The following is a 22,275-nucleotide window of genomic DNA, read 5'->3' as shown; positions in this document are numbered from 1 at the left end:
GAATTTTCTGCTTTGAACACATAATGTAGCTGTTTTTGTGGCCTGTATTTTTAATGCTAGTTCTCCCCGTCCATCGTTCCCATGTGCCTGCCAAAGTGTGCCTCAATCTCTGCCTCTGTTGCATCAGATAAACAGCAGAGTGACAGACATGAAGGAAGCAGGTCTCGCGTAACGTTTGTGAGAAACACTACAGTAAGAACTTTCCAATGACTATTTGATGTATTTGTTATATACTTAATTTAAGCCTCACACACAGTCATTACAAAGTTCAGCGTTTTTACTGTCTTTACTTTATTACAAACATGCACTGTTTTAAAATCGTTTTAAACTTGTAAAACTCATTCTTGATGTCGTCGCCAATAGCCTAATGGTTAGTGCATCGACACAGCACCAAGGTGCTCATGGGGACCCGAGTTTGATTCCTGGCTGGAGGTCCTTTGCCGATTCTTCCTCTATCTCTGCTCCCCCACACATTTCTGTCTGTAAAATCTCTACAAAATAAAGATAAAATAAAGGTGAAACCCCCTAACAAAAATAATAATAAAAAAGCTCATTCTTGATCACATTGGATAATGATTGATGATCACAGCAAGTTCAACAGATATTCTTATCTCAGCTGCTTTGCGCACATTCTGTCTTGTTGCTATGACTATACATGTTACTAGGGAGACATGTTAATACGCGGCTGTCAATCAATTCGGTGGGCAGGGAGATAATACTTCTTCACGTTGCAGTTGGCCTCAAAATGGGATTTGGATCCTATTTTAACATGAGGAATTTAAAAAAAAAAGAGACTTTTTGTCTTTATATCACCCCAATATGACTGTGGACACACTTCACCTACACACTGTTCTGTCCAAACAGCTTCCAAAAGATGATTTTCATCATAGGTAACCTTTAATTGTCACACTTATTTTATTTATTTAAATTCGGATGATGATTTTGATGGTATGATTTTGGAATTAAATATTTTTCTTACATGTTTTGAGTTTCACATATATGCAAGAGCTCTGTTAACTGCCCTGCGAACATAGAGCTTTAAGGTTTTAAGAAACTAGTGGCACGCTCTGCTACGGTCTACTCGTGGAGTGTGGGGATAAAGTGTTTGAGACATTGGGTGAATGAGTTTGATCCTGGTACCTCGCTGCTCTGATCTCTCTCTATCTGTAGCGGCAGGTCTGGCTAATGGAAGCCGACCTCTGAACATGTCACCCATCTTCTTCCATTCACGCTGGTGTGGCCAGCGAATGGATCTTAATTTACCCTTCTGTCCCCTCTTGTCTGCTCCTCTATACTAGTGCTGGCACAAACATTGCTATGCTATTTAAGGATCACAATCTTTTTAGAGGTTTATAGAGTAAGCGGAATAGTTCATCCAAAAATGAAAACTTGCCATAATTTACTCACTTTTATGTCACCACTTAAGCTCCACTCTTGTCTTTTCTCTCCTATCTTACCACACTTAAACCCCAAACTGAGTGTGCCTCACACAGATGAGTGGGCTTGACAAACCACCTGTAGAAAACAAACTGTTTCATCTTCCTGACACTTTAGCCAACACTTGCACCAGTTTTCTTACAGTCAGCACCAAAAAAACAAAAACAAAGGCACACACAAAACACTGCATTTAGTGTAATTCACACAAGTGAGTGGGGTTGACAAGACACCTGTAGAAACACTCTTCTCTCTATATAGAAATAAAACCATTCACCCTTACTCTAGCACCTAATTCTGAGCACTAACAGTTCATTTGTATAACTAGCACTTCTTGTGTGTATTGCCTCTTGTTGAATCACTGAATGCCTCCTTAATTATAAATTGCTTTGAACAAAAATGACTGCTAAATTACAGAATCACATTACGGGAGTTTAAGGGGATTTTATCACTGAATTACACTTTCTGATAGGATGTTTGACAATTCTTAAGTAAAATCTTAAACTTCCTGATCTGCTTGAAAACACAATTATATTAAACTTTTTTTTTTCATGTTTTAAATCAATCATATTTTTACCGTCATTATAGTCAATGTGGTACAAAGAAATAAACTGCTATATGGGTCTATTGAACAGGAGAGTTAAAGGAGCTGCTTGAGGAACATTGACAGGAACACTTCTGCCTGTATATTGTGTTGGAAATGCCCCCAACAAACCATACAAACTAACAGAAGCACTATGGAGAAATCACCTTTGATTGTGCTCGGTGATTGTAGATTGTAGAATGCATTAGCTGGAAAGTGCATCATAACAAAGAGCTCATCTACAAGCAGAGGCGCATACTAATATACGGAAAGTGCTCAGTGTCAATCTAATTATTAAACACCATCATGGTAACATGCAAGACATAAACGCAATTAACACTATTTATCAAAATTAGATGTGACAAAGAACTCTAATGTACATACCTGATAAAAATAGTAATAGGAATAGTACTCTTAACAACAAAAAAGATAACAAAACAAACATTAAAAGTGAAGTGTCATGAGAATTCCGGGTTATTCATTCTGAATGTTAAGCAAACTTCTGTTAACCAGGTTACCGATTCTTACTGTAGAATTTTACATTGTTTTAACCATTTCAAAAACTGCCATTTTTTTACAGTATATATGTAAAAAAATAATATGGTGGTAAAAATCTGTGACGATTCTCTAACATGAGGCAATCACATTAAGATTTGAAAAGATATTTAAACCCTAAAATGCCACTAAATTTTAGTAAAGTTTTTCATGATTGTGCTAGCACACACATGTTAAGACAATACATAGAATATTATCCCAGAATATAAATATCGCGCACACCCTTGATTAGGTCCATACTTTTTCCATGTTATGTTTCTTGTCAGTACTCTTAAAGGTTTCAAAAAGTTTGGGTTACCCAAAGAACTCTGTATAACCTTCCCTCCTTTTCTCTTGTGTATCATCAGAGCTAAAAACCAGCACTCTTTTTGAAACTCCTAGCTATGGGCACTTGAGAGCACTTCTGTGATGGAGGTTTATTTTCAGACACTGTATTGCAGGATATCTACATTGTGTGTTTTTTATTAAGTGCTTGCACTGTTAATTTGTTTCAAACTAAATATGTTGACAATGTAGAGTACTTGCTCTGGTCTTGAATTGAATGAACCACAATAAACAGTGTTTTGCAAAATAAAGCCCTTCAGTCTTACAGAACAACCTTCCACTTTGTGTAGGGCTGCAGTTAGGCCTGTCAGGGTTTATTTTGTGATAACAACCACCTGGAGATACTTTATCCCTTTAATAAAGAACCTTGAAACGTTTTTATTTTAAGAGCTGTTAATAGATGTGATTTGTTTGTTGAGTCTGTGAGTTCAATCTGAGAATTGGATTACTCTGAACTATGAATAAATCATTCTGGTTATATGGGTCAAATCATTTATTGAAATATCCAGTTAAAAAAATCCAGTCTCTTGTGTGGAAGTAGACTGAGACCCTTGGTCCAGAGGTTGGCAGAGCTTCCTTTCATCTATAACCAACTGCACTAACAGTTCGGTTAAATTAGTTTTAATTAACCCAAATCAAATGTAAACAGCTTAGTTCACACTGTGACGACAAATAGAAACCATCATTGAGCTTGAAAACTTGACCAATGTGTCTGTTGAGAACAGCTTCAGTCACCATCAAATTATCAAAATGTATCTTTTGTGTGTGAACTATTCTTCTAAGAAAACCTAATGAATTAAGAATGATAACATGTAATGCAGTTTCATAAGATAATTCCAAGAGCTCATATGGATATCTATGTTTTCTGGTGTTTTGAATGAGTGTTTCAACTGAATGAAGCAGTGTTTTGTGGTCAAGATGGTCAGTCTGCTGATTTGAGAGAAACATCTGTCATCAGTAATTAATTGTGTAAAAATCTGGTTTGAGTCATCGGTTAATGCTGTTTTGGATTTATTTAAATTTATATAAGTAAAGTTGTAGTCAGTCATGATCAAGACAGCAGCGTCGTACACCTGTGTCCTCGTCCACTGGGTCCCAGTGGGATGTAAACAGCAAATGCCAAGCAAACTAAACACATTCCACCTGCACCATCTCCATTGCATTTCGCCGATGGGAAGACAAGTCCCCAAGTCCCCTGCCAAGCACATTTGCACTGCTAAGACAACAACAGCTTTGATGAATCAGCCCTGGATGGGCACTTACTTCACTTACTTTACTGTGAACTTGCCAAATTAAATCCTGGTCACACATTGTTGTTTTACAAGGATGTCTACAAGTATGACAAGATCGCTCTGGACATTAACATGTAGCGCTGGGAGGTGTTACAGTTGACTGATCTAGATGGAGAGGTTTACTCACACAAATGTTAAAGAGGGGTGAAGAGACACCCACTAGCCAGATTGAGCGCAAATGGAGCTGGCACAGAAATCACAATGATATTGCTTTTAAACAAACAAAACTGATTACAAAAAGTGCTGAATCAGCTGTAGCAAGTGTTGGACCATTCAGTAACCTGTAGGATTATGACATGATGGGTCAGTGACATGTTGCACAATTTATTTGTTCTAAAATAGTAATAATAAAACAATTCTGCATATGATTATAATTTTTCTAAACATATATTTACTTTAGGGATCATTTTGTCAAGGTGAACCATTTTAAATCCCTAATCCTAACATTTGTCAACTATGTAATAGTTACAAAAAAGTTGCAAAATAATGTGACATTTATTTAAGCATTTTTTGCTTAAATGTAAAAAAGGACAAACCTGGATTTTTTTTAGGTCTTGACAAATGCATTAATGAAAAAAAATAAAGCCCACATCATAACAAAGTATATATTTCTAAAATTAATCTGTTATATGGAGAATAAAGTCATGTGCATTGCTCATGAGTAGAACATCACATTCTGTTTTTTGAAATTACTATAATTACGATATGATGTGAATGCAACTGAAGTACATCTAAGGTCTAATTACACTGTAAATGACACTTGCTTTAGCATTTATCATTTATCCATTTTTTTGTTTACATTTAAAATTATGACCCGTAAGCTAATGTATTAATGAAAGTGCTGCGTGCTTTGATTATCTCCGCAACACAATTCGGCAATTGGTTTTGTTCTCCAAGTCCTGAGCTGACAATAGCAATAGCCTGAAGTGATCAAATCAGCCTGTAACCTGCCTCTCCAACCCTCCACTCTCTCTAAAGTTGCTTGTCGGTTTTCATTGAGTTTGTCCCAGTCTGTTTTTATTGTAAATGGCTTGGGTCGAACAGCAGAGCACCGGCGTCCATGGGGAGAGAAACTGTGCGGGCAGACAATGAAGCAATCTTGCTCAAATTCAGCCCCAGTCGACCCATTTGTTTGTGTTTGATTGAGGGAAGGTGCATTTGCATCATTCTGAGCTTGGAGAAACACTTGGAGGTCTAATACAGATGTATAGAGAGCCTGTGTGGAGGAAGATTTTTTTTTTGAGGGAGGAAAAATAGATATTAAAAATGTTATCTATTATCATGTTTGACACAGGATCACCAAAGCATTCATAAGTATATTTGTTATTTTAATTAGCAAATGTATAAATGAGCTTTCCACTAGTGTATGGTTTGTTAGCATTGGACAGTATTAGTCTGAGATGCATCTATTTAAAAATCTTTAAAAGGGATTTTAAAAAGCAAAATACTGAAAAAATTGCCTTTAAAGTTGTCCATAGTTGTCCAGAAATTGAGTTTTGATATATTCACACATGAAAAAATACTATAGTAATTTATGCGTAGTAAATACTCCAATGTTTTTGAACTTTACAAGTAAACAACTTAATCTGTTGTTTTGTTGATCTGTTGATTAGGGTTGGGCCGATAGAAGATGCCATCATCCATCGCCGATGGCCAATAGACAACACGATGCTGAGCCAGCATCGCCGATGCTCCACCCCGCCCCTTCGCAAACCCGCTGGCGAACAATACACACTCAGGCCCCGTTTACACTTATAGGTCTTAGTGTTAAAATGACCCAAGTCCACACCGTGTTTTACCTAGCATTTCTGAACAGCCCACAATAATGCCTGCAAATGATCGATAATCTCACGGAAATCGCACATCTCCCTCCCGGTCCTTAAATAAGTCTCGAACTCTTCTCACCCCCGGATCCCTCCTCACTCTTCAGATACGTTGCGCGCGGTCTATCAACTCCCCTCCCCCCCTCGCTCGCTCACTCTTCACATGATGACGATGCCATCGTCCAACGCAATGTTTCCCATTAGTCATCATACGATGCCAAATTGGTCGACATCGCCCAACCCTGGTGATTCTATTGTCCTATTCAAATTCTGTATTGCCATTGTAACACCACCGATATGTGCAACTACAAAACACCACAGCTTTTACAGCACACTGTAAAATGAATTGCTGTCTTATTTTATTAAGTTTAATGAAATCTTTCTAGTCATTTTAACTTACATCAATCAAACGGACTTAAAATATCTAATAAGTTAAATGTTGTATAATGAAAAAAATCTAGTTGAAACCTGATTAACTAATTGAAATGCATTAAAGTAACATGAAAACATTTGCTGTAGCATTGTGCAATTTTTTGCAGTAGCATAATCTTTCCTGTTGCAACTGTTACTTGCTGTTGCATTTATTAACAAAGAATTGTAAAGGGGTGGTCCACTACGATATCCATCCATCCATCCATCCATCCATCCATCCATCCATCCATCCATCCATTCATTCTTTCATTCATTCATTCTTTCATTCATTCATTCATTTTCTTGTTGGCTGAGTCTCTTTATTAATCTAGGGTTGCCACAGCAGAATGAACCACCAACTCATAAAGCATATGTTTTACGCAGCGGATGCAGTTCCAGCTGTAACCCATCTCTGGGAAACATCTATACACATATTCATATTCATGTTAGCTGAGTAGCTGTATAAAATCAAAATGAGGTATATGAAAAAATAACGTCATTTTCCATAAATAAAGCATGAGCACACATTGCTTTGCATCTTTTAAACACAACCAAACCTTAAAAACACACTTTTGGACCACCTCTTATATACTATTAATACATCATAATACACTTTCAAAAGCACTAATTCATTTATTAATTTTCCATTGGCTTAGCTTAGTCTCTTTATTCATCAAGGGTCGCCACAGCAGAATGAGCCGCCAACTTATTCAGCATGTTTTACACAGCGCAGGCCCTTCCAGCTGCAACCTAGTACTGGGAAACACCCATACATCCTCATGCACACACATACACTGCTGCCAATTAAGTTTATTCAATTCACCTATAATGCATGTCTTTAGAATTTGGGGGAAACCGGAGCACCTGGAGGAAACCCACACAAACACGGGGAAAACATGCAAACTCCACACAAAAATGCCAACTGACCCAGCTGGGACTCGAACCAACGACTTCTTACTGTGAGTCGCCAGTGCTAACAACTGAGCCACTGTGTTGCCCCAAAAGCACAAATTATTTGCCATGAATTATATAGATTTTTTGTTGTATGTCGGTTTACAGTTTGAAAATTACAAAATGTCAAATGTCTTTGATCCTTCCATAATATCCTAATGGTTTTTGTAATAAAAAATATATATATATATATATTTTGACCAATACAATTTACTTTTGGCTATTCTCAAAAATCTAGCCGTGCAAAATAAGACTGGCTTTGTCATCCAGGGTCATATACAGTATCCATTCAGGTGAGCGTATCTATGCGCATTTATGTTTTCCTGTTTTCCTTTAGCTTGTCCGCTGTATTGGTGAGCCCAGCACAATGCATTGATTTCCAATGGGTCGAAACGAGCTGGACTTAAATAGCAATAGGAAGAGGGTTGGAGCAAACACACTTTTTTCCCCCTTCCTGGTTTGTCTATTTTCTCTCTTTCTTCCCTCTAGTAATCAGTTTCATAAGCATGAAGGATGACCTTTTTAGAGTCTAAGAACCAACATGCTGAAATTATGGTGAGCAGCAGAAGATGGACCAGCCCCTAGCCAATGAATAAAGCAAGAAAAAAAAAAAAAGAAGAAAGTATGGAGAAAGAGAGGGGTGGAAGGAAGTATGTTTGATTATTCATGATGAAGTAACTTGCCAAGACAGAGGGAAGGAGAGGGATTGGGAGCGAGGGCATACAGGAGAGCAGTAGATGCTTCAGTGTCTTGTGGGATAGCTCAACATCTTCCTTGTAGGCCATTTTTCTCCTCTGTCACATTCTCAGAAGTGACAACAGCCTCCTGGCCATCATGTCCCACCAACCCTCTGCTGACAGTTAGTGGATCACACGCGCACAGCACGCGCACACTCATACACGGCCATGTTAATAGATGAAGCTTTCTTTCTTGCTCTCTTTTCTCACCACTACTGTGACTCATTTGTACTTTAAAGGGACGGTTCAGCAGAAAATGACAATTATAATGTACTAATCCTGATTTCGACCTGTTATTTATTAATATTAAACAATATAATGTTTTTGTTTGTTTTTTATTGGATTTTTTTTACTTTTTTATTATTTTGTTTAATCTTGTAGCAAGTATTTTGAAAATCAAAGTGATTATGGACTGACAAAAGTGCTATAAACCACAATTTAATTGGTTTACATGACAGACTAAGTAATTTAAAATCTAAGGTGAGATGGTGGTTTTCAGTTTTTGGATTCTGTGAAAGCTCTCCTCTTAGATTTGTTGTTCTCATTGCCTAAAACAGCTACACAGCTTCATGATTTTGTGAAAGAGAGTACTTTTTATTTTATTTATAATTCTTTATATTTTTTTAATGCCTCAAATTTTCTGTTGAAATTGTTACTTACAAATGCCCATACATCACATTTTGGAAATTGAACACATTCAGGTTAATCAAAAACAATTTTAATAAACACAAATATTTATGTAACTTTTGTAGATTAAAATTAAAACTGATAAAATCACAGTGCAATCAAATAAAATCAATCACAGAATAGTTATTTTGATAGGTTCTATTAATTTGTTTTCAAACATTCAACAAAATTTTAGTTGTTCAAAGAAAATTTAATTTAGCTATATCTCCTGTCTCATTTCTTGTTCTCATGGTTGATGAGAACATTGCATTGCTTCATTATTTTGTTGAAATTATTATATAGTTTAACAATTCTATTATTATACTTTTTATTTCTTTCAATAAAAAGTTCAAAAGAACAGTAATTATTATAATTAGTAACATTGTTATGAATGCATTTAGTCTTTAAAAAGGTAATACAGATTAAAAAATGGGGATTATTAGTTTCAGTATTACTTAAAATAAAATTATTAAGAGTTCTAAATACTTTTGATTTTAAAGATGAAAGTGATTGAGGACTGACATAAAAGCATATTTAAACTGATTTTCATGACAGTCCAAGTCATTTGAAACACATCATAGCTTTGAAACTGACTGAAATTTAACTTCTTAGCGAAAATCTGCCATAATGTTCCTCAAATGTTTATTAATTCTTTTTTTCTCCACCTTCATTACTCTCTCGCTTTCCTTCACTCTCTCTCACTTTCCTTATATATACTGTTGAAGTCAGAATTATTAGCTCCTTTGGGCTAATTATTTTCAATAGTCTACAGAACAAACCATCATTATACAATAACTTTCCTAATTACTCTAACTTGCCTAGTTAACCTAATTAACCCAGTTAAGCCTTTAAATGTCAATTTAAGCTAGAAGTGTCTCGAAAACTATCGAGTCAAATATTATTTACTGTCATCATGCATGGCAAAGATAAAATAAATCAGTCATTAGAGATGAGTTATTAAAACTATTATGATTAGAAATGTGTTGAAAAAATCTCTCCGTTAAACAGAAATAGAGGGAAAAAATAAACAGGGGCTACTAATTCAGGGGGACTAATAATTCTGACTTCAACTGTGTGTGTATGTATGTATGTATATATATATATATATATATATATATATATATATATATATATATATATATATATATATATATATATATATATATATATATATATATATATATATATATATATATATATATATATATATATATAGTATTATATTATATAGTCCTTTAAAAACTTAATTCCTGCCACAACATTCACAGGTAACTTGTAAACCCCCAGTGCTGGAAAACACCCTAACATTTTCTCTTTCTCTCACACATTTACACACTATGGCCAATTTTCTGTCCAGTTCAGTTTTACCCGCATATCTTTAGACTGTGGGGCAAACCGGGGCAACCAAGAGTAAACCCATGTAAACGTTAGGCGATTAGCTTCATTAATTAGCTCTATTCATTAGTTCATATTTAATAAAAAAACAAACAAGTACGGCATGCTGTGGCCACTAAAAGAAAGTCAAGATACCAAACTCTTAATTTATGGCCACATATAGTTAATTTTTTTTCTACTGCATACAATGTCTAGAGCTATCTGACTCATCAACAATTATTTATTTATTTATTTGTTGAATCAGAACTTTTCTGATGATTCAGTTTAACCTCTGAGTCACTCATTTCCCCCTCAACTTCATTTATGAAATATTCTTTTAATATTCTTCATTATGTCTTTGTGATACAGACCTTGAAAATTACAATACTGAGTAAACAACGACACCATTGTCATTTTTGTGGTTAAGCAAATCCTTTAATGTCCTGCTTTATCTTACAATGCTAATGTATTTCCATCCTAATCCACTTTATTTTCTCCCTCATATCCTTTTCTTCCCTTCTCTATTTCCTCTGTTTCAGTTCTCCTCCTCTCTTTCACTCCCATGGCTCTTTTATCTATCTATATATATATATATATATTTCCTCTCAGCTCGCTGTCTGTCCACTTGGGGGCCTCCTGCTTATATCATATCTGAGAGTGTGTGTGTAAAACAGCAATTGAGAGAGATCAGGAATGTGTGTGTGTGTTCATGCAATAAGAGGTAAAGTGTGTTTTAGGCAGGAGAAAAGAGAATGCTGAAATAAGGATGTGTTATTCAGTGCATTTCATTGTAATTTTCCTCTGTGATCAATACAAATGAGAGCTGAGACTGCACCAGGCCTCAGATCAGAAAGAGTCATCATTTCAGGATATGAAATCATCTCTCACCTGACTGCTACAGATGGATGGATGGGTTTTGGTTTGTGTGTGTGTAAGTGTATGTGTGTGTGTTATCGTTCTCCACAAACTGGTGAAGAGGTCTCTTTTGTCTTTGTCAAATCAGGGTGATTAATTTGTCTGTCTTTTCTGTGGGCTTGACGCTGCTGTGTCTCTGCCCGACTCGACCCCGCCATCAGTCATTCATCCCAATCCTCAGTCCTGTTGACCTGTGACCTCACCCTCAAACCTCTTCATCAGTCACACACCTGACATAAACCTGACTGACTGCTCTTCAATATTTATGTCTTTGTTACGTCTTTCATATCGCTCCCAAGTACTCTTCCTACACTGGCAGGTCAGAGAGGCTGTTTCTATGGCATGTGCTGTTTTGCAAAGTATACTGTGTAGATAAGCTTTTTCTTTTTTTAAAGGGCACCTATTTTACCCATTTTTCAAGATTTAAGATAAGTCTTTTGTGTCCCTAGAATGTGTCTGTAAAGTTTCAGCTCAAAACACCCATTAGATTTATTATACCTTTCAGAAAATTGGATTTTCTGCTCTGAACACAATGTAGCTGTTTTTGTTGCCTGTGCCTTTAATGCTAGTTTTCCCCACCCACTGTTCCCACGTGCCTTTCAGAGTGTGCCTCAATCTCTACCTCAGTTGCTTCAGATAACCAGCACAGAGACAGACATGAAGGAAGCAGATCTCATGTAATGTTTGTGAGAAATACTGTAGCAAAACTTTCCCAATGATTATTTGATGTATTTGTTGTGGAGTTAATTCAAGCCTATCTGCAATGAAGAGTCGCACAGAACGTCGATACAAAGTTCATGCGCATACACTCAGACAAACACACACATGACAAATGGGATACACATTAATATCCACTGCTGTATGGTTATCCGTTATGTTGATTTACAAAATAAACCTGATTTAACGTCCACAATCCGGGATTGAATCGTCATCTTTTATAATTACTGACATGCCTCTGTGGTCATAAAAATGGTAAAATTGCTATAATTGATTACAAACATGCACTGTTTTAAAGTTTTAAACTTGTAAAAATTATTCTTGATCACATTTGATGATGATTGATGATCACAGCAAGCTCAACAGATCTTTTAATTCCAGTTGCTTTGTGCATGTTCTATCCTGTTTATAAGATTTTATGTGTTACTACTACGGAGACATGTTAATAAGCGGCTGTCAATCAATTCGGTGGGCAGGGAAACCGCACTCCTACGTCATATTGTGGTGGGCCTCAAAATGGGCGGAATCCTATTTTAACATAAGGAAATTTAAAAAGAGACTTACTGTGTTTCTATCAGTCCAATATGACAGTGGACACACTATACACTCTCAGAAAAAAAGGTACAATGAGGGTACAATTTTGTTCCTAGAGGGAACAAAATATAAAATTGTACCTTTAAAGGTCCCATATTGGTCCTTAGGGTACAATTTTGTACCCAAATGGGCTATAAAGGTACAAATGTCCAGATTTAGGTTTGAAAGGTACATTTTTGTACCTTTTATAGCACATTTGGATACAAAATTGTACCGTAAAGGACCAAATTGGCACCTTTAAAGGTACAATTATATATTTTGATTCCCAATAGGAACAAAATTGTACCCTCAGCTCATGATAAGATCAAGACACTATATAACACTAATTTAAATGTATTAATACTAAACATTAATACTAAAATACATAATTTAAAAATATAATAAATAAATAAATTGATTGAATTAAATATTTTAATAATTAATTTTTTCATGTATTTAAATTACATTTTTTCTCAAAAATGTTAATAATTTAATTTATAATTAAATGTCATTTTAATCATTAAAAACGTAAATACTGGTCTTGGCTTACTGTTTAAGTCCCTATAGTATATATGGGATGTAGAATAAGAACCATGCAGAGTGACAGCATCTTCATACAGGTGGTGATGTTGCTGTCTCTTTAAGAATTTGGCTTGTTGAGACGTTATAGTAGTGTTTGTTACTGAGGCGGTCGGTAGTGTATGCTGGCTGTTTACACAGAACTTCGCACGCTTTTCAAAGAAAAGTCTATTTTGGAGTCCACACTTTTCAGGTAAGAATGTATTAAAGATATATTTTCAGTCTCATTTTTACATGTGAAGCCGTGTTCTGTTGATTTTGTCTGACTCTCTGGTCTCGGCTTTCCCCCGCTTTGTGCTCCGGGCTGGCTGGTGTACGTTGGCCTGCAGGATGGAGTTTGCTAAGATGTCTGCAGCTTTTTAAAGAAGTTAATACAACGTGATATCGAATTCATCGAGGGACATAACGTTATAGAAGGTAAGTACTATATGCTGTTAGTTTTCTCGGTGTAAAAGTTCCCTTTATCGCCTACGTTACGTATTCGCGCCTTATATGTTACGTTACGTTACTGCTTTATTAATAAGTGTTGCCACGGCGGAATATAATCGCAACCCAGATAGCAAAATACACTTGGGCCAGTTGCGGCTAGATTCTCGCCTGCCCGAGTCCGTCTGCTGTATCGTTACTCGGGCCAGATGCGGCGGCAGAAGCGAGCCGACGCTGCCGTAACCGTGCACCGGAATCGGGCCGTGAGTAATGTGGGGTGTGGCCCGGAGCTGGCGCGACTGAAGTCTTCATATACCTTGATATAAAACCTTTTGTTATTAATACTGGAATTTGTAATTATCGATAATGTTTTATATTTTGAGGCCATTTTCTAGCCACGGTTGACCGCGGAAATGTAATTTTAGACGGTTATATAAGTTACACCGCCATTTTGTGAAGAAAAATCACAATTTTGTCACCGGTAAAGCGACTGATTATGTAAACGTGGCTAGTTACAAACGTGGCGTGTGTATGCTTGTACATATCTTCGTTTCAGTGTCTAAGTTACATTAATGTTGAGGAGTGTCCACAAACTCTCATGTCCAGAATTGTTGGTGCTTTACTATCGTTTAACGTTATACTTATATATAAATAAAATACTATAAATAAATAGTTATTGCTTTATCTTATTGCTTTCCAGAAGTTTTTGAAGTTTCCAATTGTCTTTCAGACAAGATTGAACAACAGAATGCAGCCTAACAGCATCAGACCAATGAAGGCATGTCATATGAAAGCATGGCTCAGTTACAAGATGTAAGTATGTCTCATTATCTATACCATGGTTTTAATGGCTTACATACTATTTTAAATTTGTAGGTTTTTACTTACAAACAACAATAAATGTACACCCACGTGTTTAAAATTATTTTCTAGGTTTTCATCGAAAGATGAGAGATCAACTGAAGAATGCTATGGATCTGACTCTAAGGTACTCTTTCTAAACTTTCTCCACTTGATTAATATTATTAAATTCTAGCTTTGGATGGATTCCTTCATATTTGTTTGTATGCCACATCTTATGTTCCAGGAATTGACTTTACAGCAGCACTTCTCATGTTGCCAGCCTTGTTAAGCGAGACACTTCAACATTTCGTTGTGCTCCGGTGCGTATGTTGTTTTCTGTTCAGTATATGCTGTGATAAATGCATTTTATAATGCTTGATATTCTTTATATTAGGATGATGCAGTGGGTAGTGCTGTCACCTTACAGCAAGAAGGTCGCTGGTTCGAGCCTCGGCTGGGTCAGTTGGCATTTGTGTGAGGAGTTTGCATATTCTTCCAGTGTTCGTGAAGGTTTCCTCCAAGTGCTCCGGTTTCCCCACAAGTCCAAAGACATGCGCTATAGCTGAATTTGGTAAGCTTATTTGTCTGAAGTGTATAAATGTGTGTGTGAATAAGTGTGTCTGGATGTTTCGTAATACTGGGTTGCAGCTAGAAGGGCATCTGCTGCATAAAACATATGCTGGATAAGTTGGTGGATCATTCCACTGTGGCGACCCCAGATTAATAAAGGGACTAAGCCGAAAAGAAATTGAATGAATGAATGAAATTTATATTAGTCTTTTAATCTGTGATACTTTTTTTTTTTAAATCGGTGAATATTAATTATTTTACTTTCTATGCATGTTGATTTTCTCTTCATCAGTGATAGAGTGACTGATATTAATGTAATTATTGCTTTGTCATTTACAGTGAATCATCTTCACCACATCCAACAGTTCAAGTACAGGAGGAGGTCATGGCAGTCTTTAGAGTTGATGGGATTGCGATTGGCCGGGCTAATGATGTGGATGAATATACATTTTTGACATATCCATCTTATTAGAAGAACACCTTGATGTTTCTGCAGTGGAATGTTTTGAATGAACCGTGGACGGTGACAAGCCTGGATCTACTCCAGTTACCAAAGTGATCAACCTTGTTTTTTGTTTCTCTACATGCTCTTGGGATAAACACAATCATCAAGTTAATCCATCACACTGCTCTCATTCATGCATAAAGCAAATTTTTAAATAACTTGTGGTCCTAATGACTATCAAAGAACATTTTCCAGTTATGAGTGCTTTACATGTCATGTTTATCAAAAGCATAAACACATATTGTGTTACAACAAATTACAACTCCACTTGAGGATGATGAGGAGTAATCTATTGATGTTGAGGAAGAGGCTACTGATGTATTTGGTTTTCTGCACTGTTGAAGCAATTTATAGAGAAACTTTGCCTTCATTCTGAAATACAGAGAAAATTTTGATGACAAATTATTTATTATGACTGAGTATTCTGACTAAAGACAAATACTTTGGACTTTATAAAGTGAAGTACTTGATGTAGCCTGTGTAATGTAATTTTTATATGTTTTCTAAATTGTTCTTTTTACTGTTTTACATGTCTGCTTTATATTTACTGTGTAATTTTATTTCTTGACACATTCAGTTGTGAGTTGTAATGAAATATTTCTACATTAATAAATAAAAATGGACATCTGCGAACCAAAATATTTTATTTATTTATTTGTGCATGCAGTCACCAAAGGATCAAAATGCCTGGGTCAGTACCCTGAAAATGCTATATAATATAAAAAGGTACATTTTGTACCTTCGGTGGGGGTACAAAATTGTCCCTTAAAGGGTACAAATGTAGAAGGTACAATTTTGTACCTTTAAATAGAGGTACAAATTTGTACCCTTAAGGGTACCACCCCAGTGACGGGCCATTTGTACCCTAAAAGGTACAATTTTGTACCTTTTTTTCTGAGAGTGTACCTACACACAGTTCTGTCCAAACAGCTTACAAAAGATGATTTTCAGCATAGGTGCCCTTTAATGTTCTATGTTTTAAACGTTTTGTGTATTCCAGTGGTGCATTTAATTAAAAATATAAAAAATAAAACTGTAATTTTGTGAAATAAATTTGCAACTGAATAATAACTGTTCAATTTTGAAATTCTTTACCACTAAATTTTTTTTTCAATAAAGTTTATTCATGTGATGGAAAACTGGAGTTTGCATTTTTCCAGTCTTTAGTGTCATGTGATCCTACAAAAATCATTTTTAAAAAAGGTTATGTTTTTTTGTGACTGATGTCCAGCGTCGCACATAATTTAGTAACTGTAATTAAATTACTTTTGTGCTGATGAAGTAAAGGGATCAATTCTTGTTTTTGGTCATTTAATTAGATACTTATAAAACAATCGCCTTAAGTGTTGTAAATAAATTATAACTTTTCATAAAAATTAAAGAAATTTAAAGTATTTAATTAAAGAATTAAAAAAAAAAAAGAGTAAAACTTTTTTCATTATATTAATATATTTGTCAGAATGTTTTTTTTTTTTTTTTTTTAGTTTAGGAAAGCTTTATTTCTGAGTCCACTCAGAAATAAGTGACAATATTACACTGTCAATTATTTTTTATTATTATTATTTTAATTAGCTGCAAACTTTACAGTAATTTACTTGCAGTTTTGGTTGCCAGTAACGTCCCATTTACACGAGACATCAGCACCAATGCTTCCCATTCACTTTGAATGGGTGATGTCAAGCGTTGCCAAACTGAATTGTGGGTCTGTCTGCGCTGCTTAAACAGCGTTGCTCAATGCAGAAGTTACGAATTTCTCAACTTTTTAAGTGCCAATGGAAGCGTCAGCCAGTCAATCGATTTTCGCACATACCCCAGCTCAGATAGCAGACAATTGCAGACATATTTCATTGGCTGATGCTGCTATGATGATTGTGTCAACTTCAACCTCACACACGCTCTCCGTCAAGCGTTGGTGCTGAAGCTCTAGTGAATTGGGCTCAAGACTCTAAACTTACAAGCACACTGTAAATAAATAAATAAAAAAAATTTTATACACTAAATATCATGAAATAAATAAATATCGGCCCTGAGCATACGTCAATAGCACATATGCACAGTGCTCCCAGGACAAATGTCATTCAACCGCACTAATCAAAATTAAAGACCATGTGAAGATGCTGGACTTTAGCGCTGTGTACGAGTGTAGTAACGAGCAAACTAAGCAAAAAGGCATAATATTTTATTGGTAAGATTTTGTTTTTTACATTTTGTATGTAACAAACTTTTGTGCTAAACAAGTAACATTATTGATGACAATACAGTCTCTTACTGCACTGACCATAAGGCAAAGTAGCACCAACTCACACTAAATACTAGGCTTATGCTAATTTTGTTGAATAAAATAAGCAAACAATGTAAATGAAATATGGTAACCAGATGCTGCGGTGCTAGAAACTTGTATTATTGTCGGCTAAGTGAATGAGTCATTCATAACGGGGATTTATTCCCAAACGAATCACTCCCTCTGTTAGAATAAGTGAAAGCAGGAGAAGGGGTGAGTTTCAAGACAAGGATTAGATTAAATTTAACAGGTAGGAAGAATCATACATTAACACACGCTCTTTGTCAGCATTGCTGGTGCGGTCACTTATCCATCCATGTAGAAAAGTGATGTAAAATGATAATTTTTGTCATTTAAAAAATATTTGCATACTGACCACCGGGAAAACTCCCGACCATGGATATATGTATATATGTGTATATATCTATGGTACTAAAATGGCGGCTCTATTGATGCATTCCTTCCAATATACAATACCGTAGGTGACATCAAATGTAAATATCTATGATAAAGTATTTGGACAAGTAATTAAATTGCAATTTTATTAATGTAACCAGTAATTAATGCCTTTTTAAAAGTAATTTCCCCAACACAGCTTAAGGTTTTAAAAGTAGTACACAGAAGTACTTTTGTATGTCAGTGAAATGTGTTAACATCCCCATATAATTCTCTCAATATTATTAGCTAATCTTTAAAATTTTAATGTCTGAGGTTTTGAACCAATTTTTATTTTTTATTTTTTAGAAAATTGAATAATTAATTTAACATGAAACAGATTTGACACTTTTCTGTACGATCTTGTCTAAATGTAGATCTACTAAACTCAAAGATTTCAATTTCCAATGTCAAAAACATTTGCAGTGCCTAATAACCTCCCCCCAGAACTCTATTATGAATTATAAATGTCTCAGCTATTACTTTTGGACAATTTAATGCACCCTGTCAGTTCTCGCACTATTATATATTGGTAATGATCATTTTTAATACTCTTTCTCATAATTAAAGCCTAATGCTAAGTATTACACTTCAACTATAATTTTTTTGCTTGCCCAAAATGAAGTACAGTACAGTAAGTACATCCTGGCAATCATCCAGGACACCCTAGCAACCAGATAGCAACCATCCAGAACTACTTAGAATCAAGCTGGCAACCACACATAACTTTAATACAACACTGCAACACAGCAAAATGAGTAAAAACAGCCTGACAATCACATTCACAATGTACTGTTTAGGATTTACAATCACAAACTTTTTCAGACTAAGATATCTCCGATAGCACAAATTGTGCTAAGTTCACCTATCCGTTTTTTTATAAATAAATTAACAAATGAATGCAATCAGAGCACACATGTTGAGGGCAAAGTATACGGGATAGTTTTATGCCATGTTTTGGTGAGATGCCTGTTTTTTCATACTTTTCTCTTTTTTTGTAACTATATTTTTATATATTATGTACAGACTCCTGCTATGTCACTCATTTTTTACTCTTTAGCTCTATCATGTGCGTGTTTGTCAGTGAGAAGTCCCTTGGATTCAGTTCTGTTCACTCATGTGCATTAATGGGAATGTGTTCCTCTCAGTGTGTGTGTGTGTGTGTGTCTCTGTGTGGGTCCCTTACCTGCTGCCATTACTGTGAAACCCTGTCAACAAGCACAGGTTTCATATATAGGCATTTGAGTCATGGGCCTGAGAGAGATCTGTGTTTGACAGAGTCGTATCTCTGAACAAAGGAGGAAACACGGAGGAATGAGAACCCGCTGTGATGAGTGCAGTGACGGGGAGATTCATGACAAAGCTTCTGACTTTACTTATTTAACTGTGCTCATTTCTTTATCTTCTCATTTCATTGCTTTATCCTCCGTTCGCAAATTTTCATGACTATAAAAATCAGTTTTGTGGATATGAAGTTGCTGTCTGCAGTTCACTTAACGGCCCACTGGTGTAATAACGGAGGTTTCTAAATACGAATAGCCTCTTTAATCTATATTTATACTTTTATACAAAATATGCATTGTTTATATCAAATAAAGATGTAAATAAACCACCAACTTATCCAGCATATGTTTTACGCAGCGGATGCCCTTCCAGCTGCAATCCATCCATCACTGGGAAACATCCATACACACTCATCCACACACATACACTACGAACAATTTAGCCTACCCAATTCATCTGTGCCGCATGTCTTTGTTTGCCACAATTTTGCAGAAATCCTTTTTTTTCAGTGGATGAATATGCGATTTCAGATGCAGCCAAACTTAAGCATTGTTTTGAAATACAGAAATATCTGACCATGAAGGTTAAGTAATGTTAAGTAACAGAAGATTTTGGGACAAAAATTACAATTAATTTGAGTTCCTTCCTTCCTTCCCTTATTTCTTTCATTAAAATTGTTTGCAAGATAAGGTAAAATTACAAATAATTTCTTATTCTGAAAAAAAACAACACGTTCGTTCGTTCGTTCGTTCGTTCGTTCGTTCTTTCGTTCGTTCGTTCGTTCGTTCGTTCGTTCGTTCGTTCGTTCGTTCGTTCGTTCGTTCATTCATTCATTCATTCATTCATTTTCTTTTTGGCTTAGTCCCTTTATTAATCCAGCATAGCCACAGCGGAATGAACCGCCAGAAAACACTTTAAGAACAGGTTAGCATTTCAATTAACAATCCACGATTTTAAACTCTGGTGTGAGCAGAATAGATGTGTTTGGAGACGTGTGTTAATTTTGAGATCTTGTGCCAGACAGATGATGACATGTCTGACAGACTCTCACTGGAATCAAGACAATTTTATTACAGCAAGACGCCAAAAACCAGGGATTTGACTCACTAATGCTTGCCGTCTCATGTCTCTTTATTAAAAGATTTGCTTCTCACATTTTTTATTTGATCAGCGATTTGTAAAAGTACCTTGACACCCTCCATCATCTTACTTACTTCCAGCAGTCCTGTCTCTTTGGATGGTTCCCCAAAACTCTGTCTCTCATAGCAAAAACACTCTTTTCCCTCTTTCACAGCTATTTTACCACATCCTTACTCTCTCTCCCTCTCTCTCTCTCTCTCTCTCTCTCTCTCTCCCCATCTCTCCATCCCGACTCAGTTTCTGTCTTCTCAGTCGTATCTCTCTTCAGTTTTTGGTTTGTGTCATGCATCAAAAGAGCGTTGACGTTTGTGACGAGAGTGGTCCCAGAGACCCCTCCCACATGAGGACCCCGCTTGAACATCAGTTTCTCATTCAACTCTTATCTGCCCCATTTCGGCTCCTTTCCATGGCAACGGTTGCCGAGAGAGAGCGAGCGGGCGCCAGGTCTCCAGCGAAGCCCAGCCTTGTCTTAGACAGATGTCTTTGCCAAAAAAGAAAGACATAAAAAAAGGAGGCACTAGTGTGATAGTCCTGAGACATCATGCTTTCTTCTGAGACTGCACATTTAGATAGCAAGTTCTTCAAATACTGGCCGAGCAATGAGTGTAATGTTCATTACATCGCTTGACCTTGGATATGGTTTCTAATATTTGGTTGTTTCTGACACATTTGCGTTGTTTGTTCGCAATACCTATGAGAGGGAGCGGGAGATGTGAGGAAACAGTGCTTCTAGCAGTTCTTCCCTGCAGAAATGTTCATTTCAGAACAAAGAGAAGCAGACTGACAGCTAAGAGCTTGTCCATCCAGTCTGAGAGAAGGACTCCTCCCAGGACATAACCCACATTTACTGCTATTTTTACATAAATACCTCACTTTAACACTCACTCAATATATGTGCACCCAGACACCCACTGTTTAAAAGTATTCTTGCATGACCCTGCATTCTGGAGATGCAAAGAACTACGGGGGACGGAACAGTGATTTGCATTTTTTCCAATTTAAACAGACTGCAAGATTAGCAATAATGTCCAAAACAGCCCAGACAGCGTACAGTTTCTGGCAAATCTTACCACCACTTTATAAACTTCAGAAGAAGAGTTTGAGGTGGTTGAGTAAATCTGTTTTTTTCTATTATCTGTCTGTCTGTCTGTCATTCTTTCAAACATTGTTTATTTGATATACAAAAATATGTGAACATGAAAGATGAAACATATTCCTGTTCTTCCTTCCTTCCTTCCCTCCATCCTTCTTTCCTTCCTTCCCATCATTCATCTTCTTTTATTTATTCCTTCCATCCTACCTTCCTTCCCATCATTCTTCTTTTCTTCTTTTATTCCTTCCTTCCTCTTTCTTTCTTTCTTTCTTTCTTTCTTTCTTTCTTTCTTTCTTTCTTTCTTTCTTTCTTTCTTTCTTTCTTTCTTTCTTTCTTTCTTTCTTTCTTTCTTTCTTTCTTTCTTTCTTTCGTTCTTTCTTTCGTTCTTTCTTTTTCTTGCTTTCTCCTTTTATTTTTCTTTCTCCCTCCCTCTCTTGATATCTTTGAAATGTATAATACTAAAAGTAATAAGTAATTTTAAGACAGTCAATATTCATAGTTTTGTAGCAAATATTACCCATATTTTTACTGATTATTTGATTAGTATGATTTCAGATCATTTAATTAGATCAAATTTCACTTGTTATTATTTCATTTGGTATCAAGTTTGTTCATTCATAAAACCCTAATGAGTCAGTTTTATATTTATTGATTTTTTTATTTATTTAAACTTATGGAAAAAGAACCTTGGCATGTAATCTTTTGTAAAAAGAATTTGTTTCTTTATTATTTTGTAGAATATCTAAACAATTTAAGGACCTCTG

General features: G+C 35.8%; 1 protein-coding gene and 1 long non-coding RNA gene across 3 annotated transcripts in view; both read left to right on the top strand.

Annotated features, from left to right (window-relative positions):
• The window catches only part of LOC100534815 (DELTA-actitoxin-Aeq1c-like), a 339,260-nt gene that overhangs the window by 41,751 nt on the left and 275,234 nt on the right, over positions 1-22,275 (top strand). The window lies entirely within an intron of this gene.
• LOC137490633 (uncharacterized) lies at positions 14,090-15,981 on the top strand. The gene is made up of 5 exons (XR_011010466.2): positions 14,090-14,173; positions 14,294-14,348; positions 14,448-14,523; positions 14,598-14,774; positions 15,113-15,981. It is a non-coding gene; the product is annotated as an uncharacterized lncRNA (long non-coding RNA).

Source organism: Danio rerio, chromosome 3 (genome assembly GCF_049306965.1).
Source record: "Danio rerio strain Tuebingen ecotype United States chromosome 3, GRCz12tu, whole genome shotgun sequence".
Taxonomy (NCBI): domain Eukaryota; kingdom Metazoa; phylum Chordata; class Actinopteri; order Cypriniformes; family Danionidae; genus Danio; species Danio rerio.
The sequence above is the reverse complement of the archived record's forward strand: the minus strand, read 5'-3'. Positions and strand labels throughout refer to the sequence as shown.